The sequence below is a fragment of the Talpa occidentalis genome, unplaced genomic scaffold (genome assembly GCF_014898055.3).
Source record: "Talpa occidentalis isolate TD23 unplaced genomic scaffold, MPIMG_talOcc4v2.1 talOcc4.8, whole genome shotgun sequence".
NCBI lineage: Eukaryota > Metazoa > Chordata > Mammalia > Eulipotyphla > Talpidae > Talpa > Talpa occidentalis.
Window position 1 is genome coordinate 14,720,868 of NW_023605194.1, and position 16,402 is coordinate 14,737,269.

Consider the following 16,402-nt stretch of genomic DNA (forward strand, 5'->3'; position numbering starts at 1 on the left):
CCAGGCACATCCTATGGCCATGACTTAGCAGCTGAGCACGGCTGTGGAGCTCATCAACATAACACAAAGTCCATGGCCACAGGATGTGATTGTGTAGATTGTTCTGTCAGCTTTAGTAAGGTCAGGTCACTTCCTGCTGCCTAATAATATCTGTGGACTTTCCCCATAAGCCAGCTAAGAGAATATTCAAATGTTCTTGTTTTAGTACATATGCCTGGAGAACCAGAAAGTAATTTCCTCTCCTGTGGTTTATTATTGTGTTATTTCCTGGCTGCTTAAATTTTAGAATTTGTAGATCAGGTTAAGCTGGTGGCAGAGTTCCTGGATTTGGCAAGGTGGGCTTTGATTCCAAATGGTTTATACCTAAGACTTGAGGAAAACACTCTCTAGCCTCAGCCAGAGGATATCTATGTTCTAAGCTTCCAAATAAATCCATACATATATCACTGATTTTCTCAATTTTCAACCTCATTAAGCACTAACTTAAAAAAATTTTCTAGGGTAAATTTCCCAGTATATAAAGTATACAAAAGACAATTTCCTGAGTAAGGACTGAATTTTGATTGTAGACCCTTTGTTTACTGAAAATGTGAAAACCAAAAGTTATTAAATTTCTCTAATCTTTATATTTTTAATCTTCAAATGAAAAGGATAATTTTTGTCTGTCCACCTTTAGATCAAAGAAGTCAGTACATATAAAACTGTAAGTTTTAAAATATCATATATTATACACACGTAATTTTTCACTGTATCAAAATAGAAGCGCTATGATAGTATATGATAAAGTGATAAATAAATGGTTTAAACAATGGGTATTATAGAAATGAGAAGAAAGGATTCTAGATAGTTTAGGCACAAATAATTTTCTATCCACTTCTAACTTACCAAATTATTAGGGATAGCATATTAGGGCATATCATTTCATTAGTTTATATGAGTCATATGATTACACATGAATCAACTACACTAGCTATTGTCATACACCATGGATGACGAATGTGTTTCTTATTAAAAAAGTGGATTAACCATTTGGAGGGCTGGACTCACAGGGATTTTGAAGGACCCTCTTTCCCTAATGGGGAGGGTTTTCGTATGAGGCTAAAGTTTGTATACATGACTACAGTTTTTTTTTTTTTTTTAAGAATTATTTATTTATACAAGCACTGGGTACAGTTAGAAGTGCAGGAGGGTGAGAATTCACCAGAGCGAGGAACAGAACAGGCAGACTGACGAAGTACGCTGCTGAGGGGAGCAGCGGGAGCAGCAGGAAAGGTCTGTGCGCCATGTGGGACCCTCACCGTCAGCCGGGGATCGAACCGGCACTGCAGAGGCTGTGGGCAGCTTCACAGCCCAGTGCTCAACCGCTGCACCACCTGGAGAGGCCTCATGACTACAGTTTTTAATACTTCCTTATTTTCAGAGATGGAGTATATTTCTCCAGTTCTTGAATAAAAGATGTCTTTGACTTAGTGCAATGGAAATTTTTTTCTGAGTTTTGAGGCTAGACTTCAAGAAACTTTGTATGATTTTGCTTTTGCTTCTAGTACTTTCACTGGTACCATCACTTACAAGTGTCTGCTAGCCCTCTGGAAAATTAGAGCTCATGTAGGTATAAAGATCAGCTTTTCCCCTGAGTCACCTTAGTTCAGTCAGCTCTGAGAAAATTCTGCTGTGGCAGCAAGTGCTTGAAGAAGTGAGGCCTGGAACAGGGAAACCCAGTCTAGATTAGTAGAAAGGTCCAGCTCACCTGCACATGTGTGATAAGTAAATGCTTTAAATATTGAGTATGAGGTGTTTTATTATAGAGCAAAATCTATTTGTTACATCTAGTGATGTCTGTGAAGGATAGAAAATGAGATATATGTGCATCTTCCATAGTTACTTTCACTCCTTTGATTCTTCCTGCCCCCCCTCCCACTTCATTTCTTCTTTCCTGAGTACACAATCCTGGCTGTATATTGTTGGGAATCACAACATTTCTTAGTCAAGTCAGTGTCTATTATTCCTAAAATTTCAGGCTGGGGATGGGGACTGAATGCTTGGGTTTTTGTTAGTTTGTGTTTCCATTTTGTGAGTCTTCTACAGTTTGGAATTCTGTACATCTGTCTGCCTATCTGTGCCCTTTCCTGTCTGTTAGACTTGCCTGTGAGGTATACAATTAGGAAATCATCCATGGGGAGGGTCCATTGAGTCTGTATATCCTGTGGATAACAGATTTTATACATCATTGTAAATGCCTCCTTCCTCTCTTTGGTACATTTTGTATATGAATCTGTTGGAGAAAGAGTTAATGGTCTTAGTAAATGATTTTATTTAAAACCAGGACAATGGGTAGAAAACATCAAGCAATAATAAATGCAACTTTTCTGCTTGTTTCCACTGAAATATTTTTTGAGCCTGTCCCATCTGCTTAGCAAAAGTAAATGGTGCCACTTAGAGAAGGAGAGGGAAATGAACAGTCCCACAGGCCACTGAGCTGATGCAAAAAGGAACTATGTGCCCTTGAGGTACAGAGTTGAGGGTTTTGACTTAGTCATATATAGTTTCTGCCCATAGTGATGGCCAACTCATCTCAAGAAAGGCATAGTGACAGTGGCGGCTCTCTCTCTAAATTTTGCTTCTGTAATTTAATCACTTATGAAGGAATTTATACAAAGTCTTGATTTAGAATCCTCAGAAAATAGCCCTTCTCTTTTCTGAAACAGGCTAAATGAGTGAGTGGGGTAGATAAAAAAATCACTTTCTGTATGATACTTTCTAGATTAATAAATGTACTGAACCATGATAATGAGGGATAGATAAATTTTTGCAATATAACTTAAAAAACTGAAACTGCTCTATTTTAAATTAAAGAGGTCTAAAATTTGTCAGGCTTATCAATAGTGTACGATCAATGAAGAGATGGAAGTTTATAACCCATTATGAAGCACATTAATTTCTTAACAGGCATATTTTTTTCTGCTTCATTACTGTTGGTATAATCCTTGTGGGAAACAGTGATTTTGGAAAAAAATAAATGTGGGTCAGAATAATAGCCTTTTAGGGGAATGCTGACATTTCTCCACTTGATTAGCATGTTGCAAATTAATTTTATTCCATTGGCATTGCCCTCTCTGTAGCCTCTGTATTGAAAGCTAGAAACATGCTCCACTTTGTTTAGTAATTCAATCTGGATTTAAACTAAATGTTAGCCAAGGCTATAGAAATGGTGAACAAATGCTTTAACAAAGTTAGAAAAGCAGTGGAGAAAGTCAGTATCAAGCTGGGAAGAAAAAGAAAAATCAAATCGTAAAAGTGAGAAGAGAGAAGAAATTTACCCAATGAACTCATGAGACTGGGCCCATGATTTCCATGCAGAATGTCACAAACTCCAGTTGACTTCATTTTGCTTCCTATGGAAAGTGAGGAGGAGAGATGAACTAGAGCTGGAACTGTTTCATTTTCAAGCAACATTTAGAGTTTCTCCAAGAGATAGTGCTTGCCTGATTGGTACATGTTTCATATCCTCAGTCTTTCCAGAAAATAAAAGATGCTTCTAGTGAAATAAGGCTGGACTCAAAGTGCACCTGAAGGGATCAGCTGTAAGACCCTTTCGTCAAGCCTTTGAAAGGTTTACTGGGGTTCCCTCAGAGACACCCTCAGGCCAACAGTTGGGTGCCTGAGTTTCCTAAGGGCATTATCTGCAGCAGTTTGGCACAAAAATCAAGTTTGGTACAAAAATCTTGGGCTCCTCAGCTATTTCTCTTAACATATTTTCTTAATTTATTTTTTAATTGAGGTAACATTGACTCGTTGGTATTTTAGAAGCAGAGGATTTCCCCTCAGGTATGGCCACCCTAAGGCACCTGTCACCAATCACCCACAGTCCCCTTCCATAGTCCATGGGGCTCCCTCCCTCATCCTCACCCTTCATGAAGGATGCTGCAAGTCTGTACCTTTTAAGTTTGTCTTTATTTGACCCTTAGTTTGGTTTCTCTATATTCCCCCTTGGCCTCTACTTTCCAGAGAACCTTTACAAAAAAAAAAAGAACAAAACTAGCAGGCAAACAACAAATCAGAGACATTCAGCAGGGGAGGGAAAGGGTGCAAAACAGGAGAGGGAAGAGCATAAGACACTGGGGGATGGTTCATGGGTGTCTTGGTGGTGGTAATTTTATGGGGAGTCCACCTGAGAGGAGAAATCAGATAATGTACAAAAATGAACAACAATGTGAAAAAAAATCTATATAAATAAATAATAAAAGCAGAAAGAGACATTCTATTTGCCAAGAGTTGCAACTAAACATCCAAAATGGTGTCTCACGGCTTCAGGTGGCTCTGCTGTGGGTCACGTGACTAATCCTAACTCTGTGGTAAGGGATATGGGCTGTTTGCATGGTTATTCCTCTGAGTGACATTTCGATGCCTGCCATGCAAAATAGTGGAGAGGGTGTTCACCAAGGAAAGGGAGGAGCTAGCACCGAAGGAGAAATGAATGTAGGCACAAGACATGAAGAGTCCACTCCATCCTCAACAGACTGACAGCTTGTGACTTATATTCTTCCCCTTCCCTGCTGTGAACCCCCAAATTACGCACATGCTCCTCCTCCCCGGCTTCTCGCTTAATTTCTTACCTTCTTTTTCTGGGCAAACACACATCTCTACAGACACTCCATTAGTTTTAATGTTTGTCTTGGTGCTCTGGTGTGTTTGAAGAGTTTCTCTAAGGTCTGCTGACATTTCCCGATTGCTTACCACGCGCAATTTCTGTTTTCCTCCCAGGCCATCAGTCTTGAAAGGGCATGCACTTCATCAATAGCCTTTAACACTGTTTGAATTTGTGGGTGTGCATTCAAGCAGGAAGGGAGGCCTACCGAAGTGCCCAGCATCTCATTGATGTGTTTTGTCAAATAACAGGGGGACTTCATGAGAAACAGAGGAGAGGACTTAGGCAGGCTGCTCGCTTCATCATGAGTCCAACAGGACTGAACCAATAGGCTAATGGCGGAAATGCTGAGTGAGAAGGGAGGGGTGGCTCCTGGAGATGTGCTGGAGAGACTTATTTTTTATCTCTCAGCTTGGATGTCAGGAAAGGCAGCATTCAATATCTATTCCAAAGATTGTTAAAGACATTTTTATGTATTTTTTGAGTGATCTCACAAGTGATCCTACTTTCATGGATGAGAAAAATTAAATGAAAAGGGGGTTTGCCTCCCCAAATACATAAGCAGCAAATGCTGATTCAAAGTTGTATGCCCTTCACAATTATTCTGTATTAATTCCTGTTGCACACAATTACTGAGATAAGTTATTGGATTGTTTATGAGGACCAGTGTCAAATTAAGCAGTAGGACAATGTTTTTTTTCCATTTTATGCATGGTTTTTCCACATTTATATATACCCATATAAACCACATGTGCACCATAGACACCACAGTAAAGATGCCAAGCCTTAAAATTTACCTCTAGTCATTGAAACAGGCCCTAAAACAGTCCATTATAAGGCTGTCAAAACCAAGTCTCCAAACTTCAAAATGCTTCCTTTTGGTGATTCTTTGTTTTAAACTTCTCTTATTAAGATACTTCTTGTTGTGTTTCTTTCTCTGTTAGAAACCAATGTTTGTTTCTATGTAAATTATTTACTATTTTAATTATTTCTATGTTTAATTATGTATTTTCAGGATGGAATATTCTGTTGATTCATTAAATCTTAGAGATATTTGGCAGATCAAAGGCCAAAAATATAGAGGCATCTCTGTGCTGATATCCTTATTAGAAGACAAATGCTGAAAAAAGAAGCATTTGCTTTGTACCCAATCCTACCCAACTTTTGACTATAGAAGCAGTTACTTTTATTTCTTAGTTGCTTGTCTTTACAGAATGGTGAGTTTATAATTTTTTTCACAGCACCACTCAGAAGGAAAATTCTCAGAAAGCTACTCAGGGACCACAGCTTTCCCTCCCTGTTGCCTTTCCTTTCCTGCCCTTTAAGTCAACTTACAAGAATTTCAGAGGCCAGCACCAGAGGAAGGGCAGCTGAGAAGAATCTGCATCTGTTCTGCTAGTGGCATGTGTTTATCCAATGGGCTTGCTAACATCCCTGTGACCTTGAATTGTATTTTAAAAATTAAAACCTTACATTTCTACTCAGTTTGATGAAGCTTTGCAAGTGAACGTTTATGGGGTAATTTATTTTACAAGTCATCATAAGAAAAATGACAAAAACAGTAGAACCTGAACGCGAGTTATTATATTATCTGTCCTAGAGTCATCAGTCATCAACCCTTATTAAGTAACGGACTGTCATAGCCTATGTCTGGGCATTGTGTGCTGGTGGTAGAACCAAAATAACAAAATGATAACAAATTTGGATTCTGTAGGGAAAAAATACATACACTTTACTTTAAATTTTCCTCATATCAGACTTATGAAGTTGAATTAATTATCCCCATATTATAGATGACTCCAGAGCACAGGTACAATGCATAAAGCCCTCAAGAGTCCATTCCTAGGATTTAGGAGTCTGAATATGTAGAAAGCAAGTAGGGGAAATAGACAGTGCTATGGGTTAAGATGCCTTTCTTTTGGGCACTTACCTCCCTTGATTCTTGTGGAATCAAGAAAAACATGTGAAAGGTGAATAATATATATTCACCAATTATTATTTATAAGTCTGGGTCATTTGGACTGAAATATTGCAAAAGAAGATTAGTGAAAGGAAGTCTACGTTTTAGGACTGGAAAGAGACAGTATCTGATGAAAAGGCAGTAGGGTGAGAAGAAAAAACAACCTACATTATGTGTTTGCCAATTATTCTTATATATCATGTATTGATACTAGGAAGGTGGAGTTGGAACTAAAGGGGTTGAGGTAAGAAGATACATATTCTTATGTAAGCTGAAGTAACACACAATTTTATGTGTGATAACAACTTCATTTTAACTTCCCCCACACAAGTCCTATGCAGTTTGTACTCATAACCTGTTTTTATATTTTCCACTATCCATATACATATTTCACCATCCGAGCAGGAGACACAAAGGCAAAGGTAGCAAAGAGGGAATATTTTCAGGCCTTCCAGATCCAGACTTCCCTGAACTTCTAGTTCCTAGACTTCCCTTTTCCCAATTGATTGATTGTTCTAGCTTCATGGTCTCAGAACTCAGTTTAGATTAGATTTTTGTCACTGTCATTAAGACCACCTGATTTTAGTGGCAAAAAATGAAAGGGACAAACTATACCAAAGAGCAGCTCAGGGGCTTCTAGCAGAGGGGCAGGAGAAATTATTTACGTTGACCTTATTTTCCTCTTCAATTTGGTAAGAAGAATCTCAGTACCAAAACAATTACCAAAATCAATATAACTGGGAGGCTTTCTACCTTCATGAAATGGAATTTGCAAATGTCGAAGCTAAGCAAGAGGCTAAGCAGGAACAGACTGATATTGATTATAAAACATCTGAAACAAGTGCTGTTCCTCCTAGACGGATTTAGAGGTGTTAACCTGTTAGTCACTGGGAAGAGATGCTTGATTCCACGTGCAAACTTTTTTTTTTTGTGGCTGTGTTACTTTCTAGAGAGCTGGTGCCTTTGCCCTCCCCACATCTTTTTTTTTTCTCCTTTATCAATTAGTCAATCAGCCAGTATATTTTTCTGACTCCCATTTGCCTCTCTTTCCTTCACGTTTCATCTCAAGGAGACAAACCTTTAGAGAGAAAAACTTCTAACCTTGCAATGCCCATGAATGGCTGACTCTCCCTATTACCTTCCTAAAGGAACCGGAGACAGCTGTACTGTATCTGCCGAATGCTGAGTGTCACATTCTTAATTCCTTATTCCAACTTGAAGAGGAAGCAGTGAGTGTCCTGCTTTCACATCTTCACTTGAGGCCGCTTTCCTCCTTCCCCCTGGTTCCTCATGATCATAACTCACATTAATAAAGTTTGAGTGGCTGGGAAGAAGGGAGGTCAATTGGGGTTTGTAATATGAATAATCTGTTACGATTCCTAGCCGATCTGGAGCTCTGTGTAGGTAGTAATGAAATCAGGGTTTCAAGACTCATAAACACATTCACATGCTCACGCACTCGCGCATGCAAATAAGCTTTCTTGTAATTGCTCTGTACTATAGCTATCCTGTGACTGAGCTCAGCAGTCTTCATAGAAGCAACGGTTTGGAAATTACTGGGGGGATTGGAGGAAGAGACTGAGTGAAGAATGGGGGCAGGCAGAGCATTCCCTGTGCAGGTAAATCTGCCTTCATGTGTCCTCAAAACCTGGGCGGCATCAGTGCAGCCATTAAAGAGTGGCAGTGACTCTCCAAGAGGAGTTGCAGACGGAATAATTAGTCAAATTGCTTCATACTCTGCGGGGGCACAGAATTGAGGAAATGAGCCAACTAAGGGGTTTATGGAGGCTAAAACAGTGGGCAACTGCCCTTATTAACTGCTCAAGTTGAAGCAAGAATTGATGCTGTGGCCATGCACCTGGAACGAGTTAGATTAAGCAGCTGAGGAACCCTTCTGGCTGATGAATATGAAGGATTTGGAATGGGTGACAGAGGACTGATATTGAAGCCTCATCTTTCAAAATCTGGAAGTGACTTTTTCCACCCAGGTTGAGAAATTCTGCAATGTCCTCAAGATTTCTTTTCATCATATCCACCAAGGTTTGAGAGAAGTGTTTTCAATGAAGGCATATTTCCTTGCCTTCTCCTCCTGCTTTTGACTATTGCATGGAAGGAGAAAAAGAGAGGAAAGGAGAAATACAAAGAACAAGAACTAATAGACAAGGGAGAGACATGAAAAGCAGGGAGGTAGAAGAGTTTCGGCAATGTCTGAAAACTTCAGTGTGCATTGTGTGAGAGGGGATCTTGTTAAATATTAGGTTCTGAGTTAGAGCGGATGAGGGGCTGATACTCTGCAGTTTTATTAAGCTTCCAGGCAGTGCCAATGTTGATGGACTGTGAGTCACAGTGAAACAAAGCAAAGGTAATAAAACAGGTGTGATACAGGTGAAATGTAGGTTGAAACAAACATCAGGAGTTTGAAGGCGAAAAACAAACAAAAAGATACTCTACAAATCAGGAAACTGAATGCATCCTGAGGGCAGGAGTGAAACAGGAGAGTCAAGAGTTTCCTACAGGTCTGTTATTCCCTTGAGTCAAGGGGCTGGGAACACTGTTTATATGACTCTGTTCTTGATTGGCAACACCACCTTATTCTCCTGTTTCCTTTGCTTTCCTACAGCACATTTAGTTCCAAGAGAATCACAAGGCTGAAGCAAGCAAACTAGTCGGTCATACCCCAGTGATGTCTTAGAAGATAAAGTAAGTTAGTTTTTCATCCTCTATGTTTCAGTTTTCTCATCCGTAAAGTGTGATGATTGTATTACATGAAAGGTTATATGGGTATTAAATCAAGCAGTGCAGGTACAGTGCTGAGTATTGGGTTCACAGGATAGTAAGTGTTCGTGGAATTATGATCATTATTATCACAAATGACATGACAGTCTTGAGAAGAGTTTAGTTAATGATCTGTCTTTCAACAGCTCCTCTCTTGAACCCAACTTTATAGCTTCTGCTCAGACTCCAAGATATTCCACTCTCCAACTTCACCTTGAAGATGTTCATAAAATATGTTATTCATTGTACACTGGGGAATTATTTGGTGGGCTACAATGGGAAAATTAGGTTGGCAAGGTGACACTGAAGTTCTAAACAGCTTGGGGAACATAAAAATGAGAACAACATGTTCTGTCTCTTACATATTTACTGTATATCAAATTCAAGAGACACTTTTCAGTTTGGCTATCTCAGCTAATCTGCCTCTGTCCTTCTCTCTATAGTCCAAATGCACTTCTACTGAAGCAACATGGTGGTAAAAAATGACTGCCCTTCAAATCCGTAATGTGCATATTGCATTTACTATACGCACAGCCTGGCTTTCAGGAATTCCCTAAGTCCCAATTAAAGATTATTGCAAGAGAGAAGGTACTTGACTTACCTTCAATACAGTGTCCACCTATGGCCCAATCAAGATGGGCCAGAGGGTCATGGTCACCAAAAAAAATGCCCTGGGATACTACTCCTTTGGATGAGAGCCCCTTTGCGGACTAGGGGGACACCACAAAGAAAATGAGCAAGAGTTGCATATAAGATAAAAGTTCCAACCAACTCCTCCCCCCCCCCCACTAATCAAAAGACTGTCATTGAGGTCCCAGCAAGGTCTCTCAATTCTATCAATAGTTTTGTTCAATTTGTTGATGGTGAGGTGGTTGTTCTGGGAAGTAAATGCCACACTGAGTAGAACTTTAGGAACAGTGTAATCTGGGTCTACTTTCTGGTGCCTTTCAGGATGAGTGTAATAGAGAGCCTTCCACTACTCATTCCATACAACCAACTGTGGAGGTGGTCTTGGTCCTTGGGGTGGGGCTTGTACATATCCTAATTCCCCCCTAACTGTCCCATGAGAGAACTGTGGTTATGCATTATACCAGCCATTGGTACCCTTAGTAAATTATTAGAATGATTGTGTGAGATGCATAAGTACTAAGTTACTGCACAGTGCTAAGTGTCTATCATCATTTCATGATAAGATTTGAGCTTTTGGAAAGAAGAGCAGGAGAAAAAAAAGAGGTATATACTTTTTCAGGTTCTTTTTCATTGCCCATGCTTGGAACTTAAAATAAAAATATCTCCCCAAAACTTTTCCCTTATAAAAAATCTGTATACAGTGAAATGTCCTATTTATGTTTCTTTATGCTCAGATACATTCAACCCTGTTTAACTACAGGTAAATACTTTATGTGACATATTTGTGTTTATAATTCATTATGACTTTCAGTTTTCTTCTGCTTTTATTGATAGTCTAGTTTAAGAGCTAAACATGACATGAAAATTAAAATAATAATGGGGGTGGGGGGATTTCTGTCAGTGACTTCTCTCCTCTGCCAAGGAAATAATATCTACAGAATACAGGTCAAGTTTATTTATTTTTGTTAAAATTAGCTTTGCAAGATTCCTTTCCATATTCTGACACTTTTGGTAAAATTATATGCCCACTTTCAATCCATTTCTTGAAAACTAATACACAGATGGTCAATGGTTCACATGAGTAGATGCAGGTCATGTAAACAAATCTTTAAATTCAGACATTATTATAGCCAGAACATCTTGGAAATAAAGCCAAAATGTGAGTAATAGCCTCCTGCTTCTGCACATCAACAGAGGCGTGTTTGGAAAGGCAAGAACGTGGCTGCTGTCTCCTGGGTGTGCTCAGCTATCACTGCACTGGGGCTTCAGAGAAAATGAGGTTCAGGATGGAATGACACATGGCATAAAATGGAGCCATTTCCAGTTCATTTTTTTTCTTGAAATCAAGAAGATATTATATAAAAGACATGATAGTAAGGGGGTATTTGCATTCCCAGGGATAAAGCATTTAAAATCTCCATCTGTAACTATAACTACAAAATTCCTGTACTCTATGTGGTGAATTGTGATGGAGCAGAATGAATGAAGTCTTCTGTTGTGCAAAGCCATACTCTATCCCACACCCACCACTTCTCAGCTGCGTGAAACTGGGCCTGCTGATGACTGTTGTGGACTATTTCCTCATCTTTGAAACCATAGTTGGTTTTATGAGGTGGGCTTGGTGCCCTGTGCAGATGGGATGCTGGAGATTGGATCTCATATAGAGTGTGGCAAACATTGGTCGATTCATGAAATGAATGATTATTCCTACTGACAGCAACATGGGTTGATGAATCTGGAGAAGAGGAAGGAGGCTTGCATTAAAGAATATTGACATTTGATGTTAAAAGTTAAGATTATGCCTCCATTAGTAAACTCTCCTGATTAAAAACCTACAAACCAGCTTGATCAGCTTTTAAGCTTTTCAATAAGGGGTAGGCTTAACTTATTGCTATATTTTCATTGTCTTAAAATTAGCATTTTTTTTAGATTTATTTATTTATTTATTTATTTATTTATTTATTTTTTCAAGCACTGGGTACAGTCAGAAGCGCGGAAGGGCGAGAGAATTAGCCAGAGCCAGAGTGGGGAGCAGAGCAGGCAGAAGGACCTAAGTACACTGCTGAGGGGAGCAGCGGGCGGCAGGAGAGGTTTGCGCGCCATGTAGGACCCTCCTCCGGTGGCCGGGGAGCAGCTGGGGATCGAACTGGTGCTACAGAGGCTGCAGGCAGCTTCGCAACCCAGCGCTCAACCGCTGCACCACCGGGGAGGCCCAAAATTAGCATTTTTAAATGTTTTTTCATTGTTAAGACATTGTGTGGAGTGATGAAAATGATGGTGGATTGCAGGTTTTGCACATGAATTGACTGCCTTTTAGATATATTATTAGGGGCCAGTTGATTAACTTTCTAAAGCTCAGTTGCTGAGAATTTTGTAAAGTGCTATCTCCCATTTCTAAACACCACACCCCAGATCACGTTTTTATGTCTTTCATGTAATAGGCCACATTATTCTTTATTATCTCTTTTGCTTTATTAGAGTCTATACCATACTTACAGATAGGTGAAGTGTCTTATGCATTGTATTTCTAGCAGTGCTGTGTTATATACTTGAAATCTGTGAAGAGGATAAATAGTTATTAAACTAAATCTTACTGCTCTCACACAAATGGTAGCTGTGTTGAGGTGATGATGAAGTTATTTAGCTTGATTGTGGTGATCTTTTCACAATGTATACATATGTCAAAACAAAGTTGTACACCTTAAACATATACAATTTTTATATGTCAAAGGTAATTCAGTAAAGTTGCTAAAATATATTTAAGTGTCTCTAAATTTGAATTATAAATACATGTCACATCATAGTTTATTTTTACTTTCCTGGGAGAAAAATAAGTCAGCAATTAAATCCATTGACAGCCAGACTCCAACTAGCAACCCTGGACCAATAATGTTAAATAGGCAATTTGTTATAGGGATTATGAAGTCACAGGTACATATGAAGTACATAATGTACACAGGTGCATTATGAAGTCACAGGTACAAGTTCCCCAGAAGTCATTATTTATTAAATAATCTGAGGGAAACATTAAAACATGCAAAATATTACATTTGTGTCTAGGCTGTTTTACATGGCTACCTGAGACCACCCAGAGGACTCTGGGAAGAACCACTGGAGCAGATAATCCCCATAGATTTATTTACCTGTGATAATCCGTGCATGGAAAGGTTCCAGTAAGAATAGTTGGTTGTAACCCTAAAAATATTGCTCTCATTTATTTACAGGTAGGCTAAGGTCTGAAATTCTTTTTTTTTAAAAAGATTTATTTATTTATTTATTTATTTATTTATTTATTTATTTATTTATTTATTTATTTATTTATACAAGCACTGGGTATATTCAGAAGCACGGGAGGGTGAGAGAATCCACCAGAGCCAGAGTGGGGAGCAGAGCAGGCAGAGGGACCGAAGCACACTGCTGAGGGGAGCAGCGGGCGGCAGGAGAGGTCTGCGTGCCATGTGGGACCCTCCTCTGGTGGCCAGGGAGCAGCCGGGGATCGAACCGGCACTGTGGAGGCTGCGCGCAGCTTCACAACCCAGCACTCAACCACTGCGCCACCGGGGAGGCCCTAAGGTCTGAAATTCTAATGTGAGAATACTTCCCTGTTGCTCAAAGATTTCATTAATTTAGACTTTTCAAAATTTCAAATACCCCTTATTATTTTCTGCCTCCAATGTCCTTGTTCATTCTGTTCCTATGTGCTAGGAAATCAACTTCCTGTCACTTAATTCCTAATGTATGCATACTTGAGTCCTTCCCATTTTTTAAGACCAATTTCAAAGTCTACTTCCTTCACACACACACACACACACACACACACACACACACACACCCTTTGAAAACACTACCTCTTGCCACTTTCGATGAGAATATATATTCAGTGAATATCTATTCAGTCTCAGTTCTGTAAGATTATGGCAGACATGAGGGATACGGCTTTGATAAAAACGAAACCGTCCAAGCTATATCTCCTCTGATATCCTCCACTTTTACCTACAATTTTGGTATTTATTATTTTAAACTCTTAGTTGTAGTTACTTATAAACACATCACACAGTGGAAGGAGTATGACTTTTGAAAACAGCAAACATGGGACTAAAACAAAGCTCTAGCATTACCAGATCTGTAAACCTGGGATAAACCTGGGAAAATAATTTAATTCCACAGAATCTCAGCTCATGTAGCTGAATATGTAGAGAAGTGATACTGGATCGTGCTCCATCCATCACTATAGAGGTAAAATAAAAATCTGTATTCCATAGCCCTACCTGTTAAAAGTCTGCTTACTACAAATATTATTTTCACTGTACCCCTGTGAGGCTGCTTTGTCTTTGAGGGCAGGATCCCTCATAGTACTCAGCAGAGTGATAACAAAATATTGGGAACAAAAAATAATAAGGGATGAATATTGATGGGCATAATATAGGGATAAGTGACAGACTCATAGTTTCAAGCAAATGGAAAATTGGAAACAAGTAGGGGGGATGGAGAGGAAACATCATAAAGTGTGAGGTGGGGTTGGGGTTAATTCACTATGCAGAAACTGAGAGTTCAAATGGTCCTAACTTTACCGTCTTTCAAAGACTGATTCTGTCTATTTTATCCTTAAATCTGGCTCTGCCCTTCCTTCTCTGTTCTTTGGTGCTGGGGGAAAAGCTGTATCTGTTTCAGAACCATGCTCGGAACCATGTTGTCTGTCATACATAGCCCATCATGTCACTGTCACTTCTCTGGCAAGTCCCTGCTCCTCTGAGGTGGGTCTAAAGGGAGTTTCAGGCAGCATATCATGGGAAGGTCAAATTTTATCTCAAATTAATGATATGTTCTTGACAGTGGATGTTTTATCCTGAGGTTTTCCAGTCACACAGCTGGCTTCCTCATTCCCTAGAAGTAATTTTTTATGTGTGTCTATATATGTGTGTGTATGTGTATAGTCCTAAGAAAATTCATTTATCTATCTATCTATCTATCTATCTATCTATCTATCTATCTATCTATCTATCTATCTCTCTATCTCTCTCTCTATCTCTCTATCTCTCTATCTCTCTATCTCTCTATCTCTCTATCTATGTATCTATCTATCTATCTATCTTCAATTGTGGCATTATTAGTTTGCCACGGTAGGGCACTCACCACCACATCACCCATTTTTAACCAAACAATACTAACATTACAGTTAAATCCTTTTTGTTTTCATGGATGTTATACTCAAAACTAATTTCAGATCAAGAAAATGTCGAATAGGAGGGCAGCCATATTGTATTGAACAGTTAGTGTCCTAGGTTAGAACTAAGCTAATTGATTTCCAGGGTAGGATCTTCCTCCAGTCATCTTTCATTTTAATGACTATTTGCCAAAATTAGAGGTTTCTTTAACTATAGCCATTCACATATTGTGCAGAATTGTTAAAGTTTCTAAACTAGAAACGTTTCAATGTTCTATATATGCTTTGTAAGTAAAATGTTTCTTTTATATAGCTTTTTAAATTTTTTTAATTTTATATATTTTTTACAACATTTTTCATTTTTGCACAATGTATGCATTTTCATCTTGGTCATAGTCCCCATACAATTCCCACCCCCCTTATTTTGACCCTAATCCCTCCCTGCCCCCAGTGTATCTCTGGTTTATAGTTGCTTGTTGATTTTGATTATAACTTTTTAAAATAAGTCAAGGGGGAAGAATGGCAGAGTCTGGGAACTTTTTGCTCTAGAAGTTGTCTCAAGAATTGAGCTGCAGGTTGCAAAAGGTTTTTCTTCTGTTATATCTGGGTGTTACTGTTTGCTTGTCTAGCAGCTTGATCCTTATCTGATTTGGTCTGTCATGCTTGGCAGCAGTTGTAGCAGAGCTCAACTGTAGTGTCCGGTGACTGGAACAACTTGGACTAATGGGTGACTTACAAAAGAGGAGGCTCGACTTTACCAAGGCTGACACTTGTGTTCAGTATGTCTTGTTTTATAGTTTAATTATATACAGCTTTTTCTGATGTTAAATTTGGGGCAATAAATCATGAATGTGTGATAATATCAGTTTGTTGCATGTTCTGGAAATATCAGAAGTATAATGAAAAATTCACCCAAAATCCTTAAGAAGCTTGTTCTGAAAAAGCAGGTTAATCCTGATATAGATAAGCAACTCTTTCTAGCAGAAGGAGGTGACAGCTGTAGATAACATATGCTAATCTGTTTGTAAGGAAATGATTGTATGCAATTAGGGAAACATCCTTATAAAGAATGAAACCACATTCTTAAAAACCAAAAGGGAATAAATTAAGGGTAAGTGTCCATTTGAAGCACACATTTAGAATTGATTCATACAGAGAACTAAGCATAAAGTGCAGCCTCCATTTACGCCAAACCCTCTGAAATGCCAGAAAATTCTAGAAAAGATAT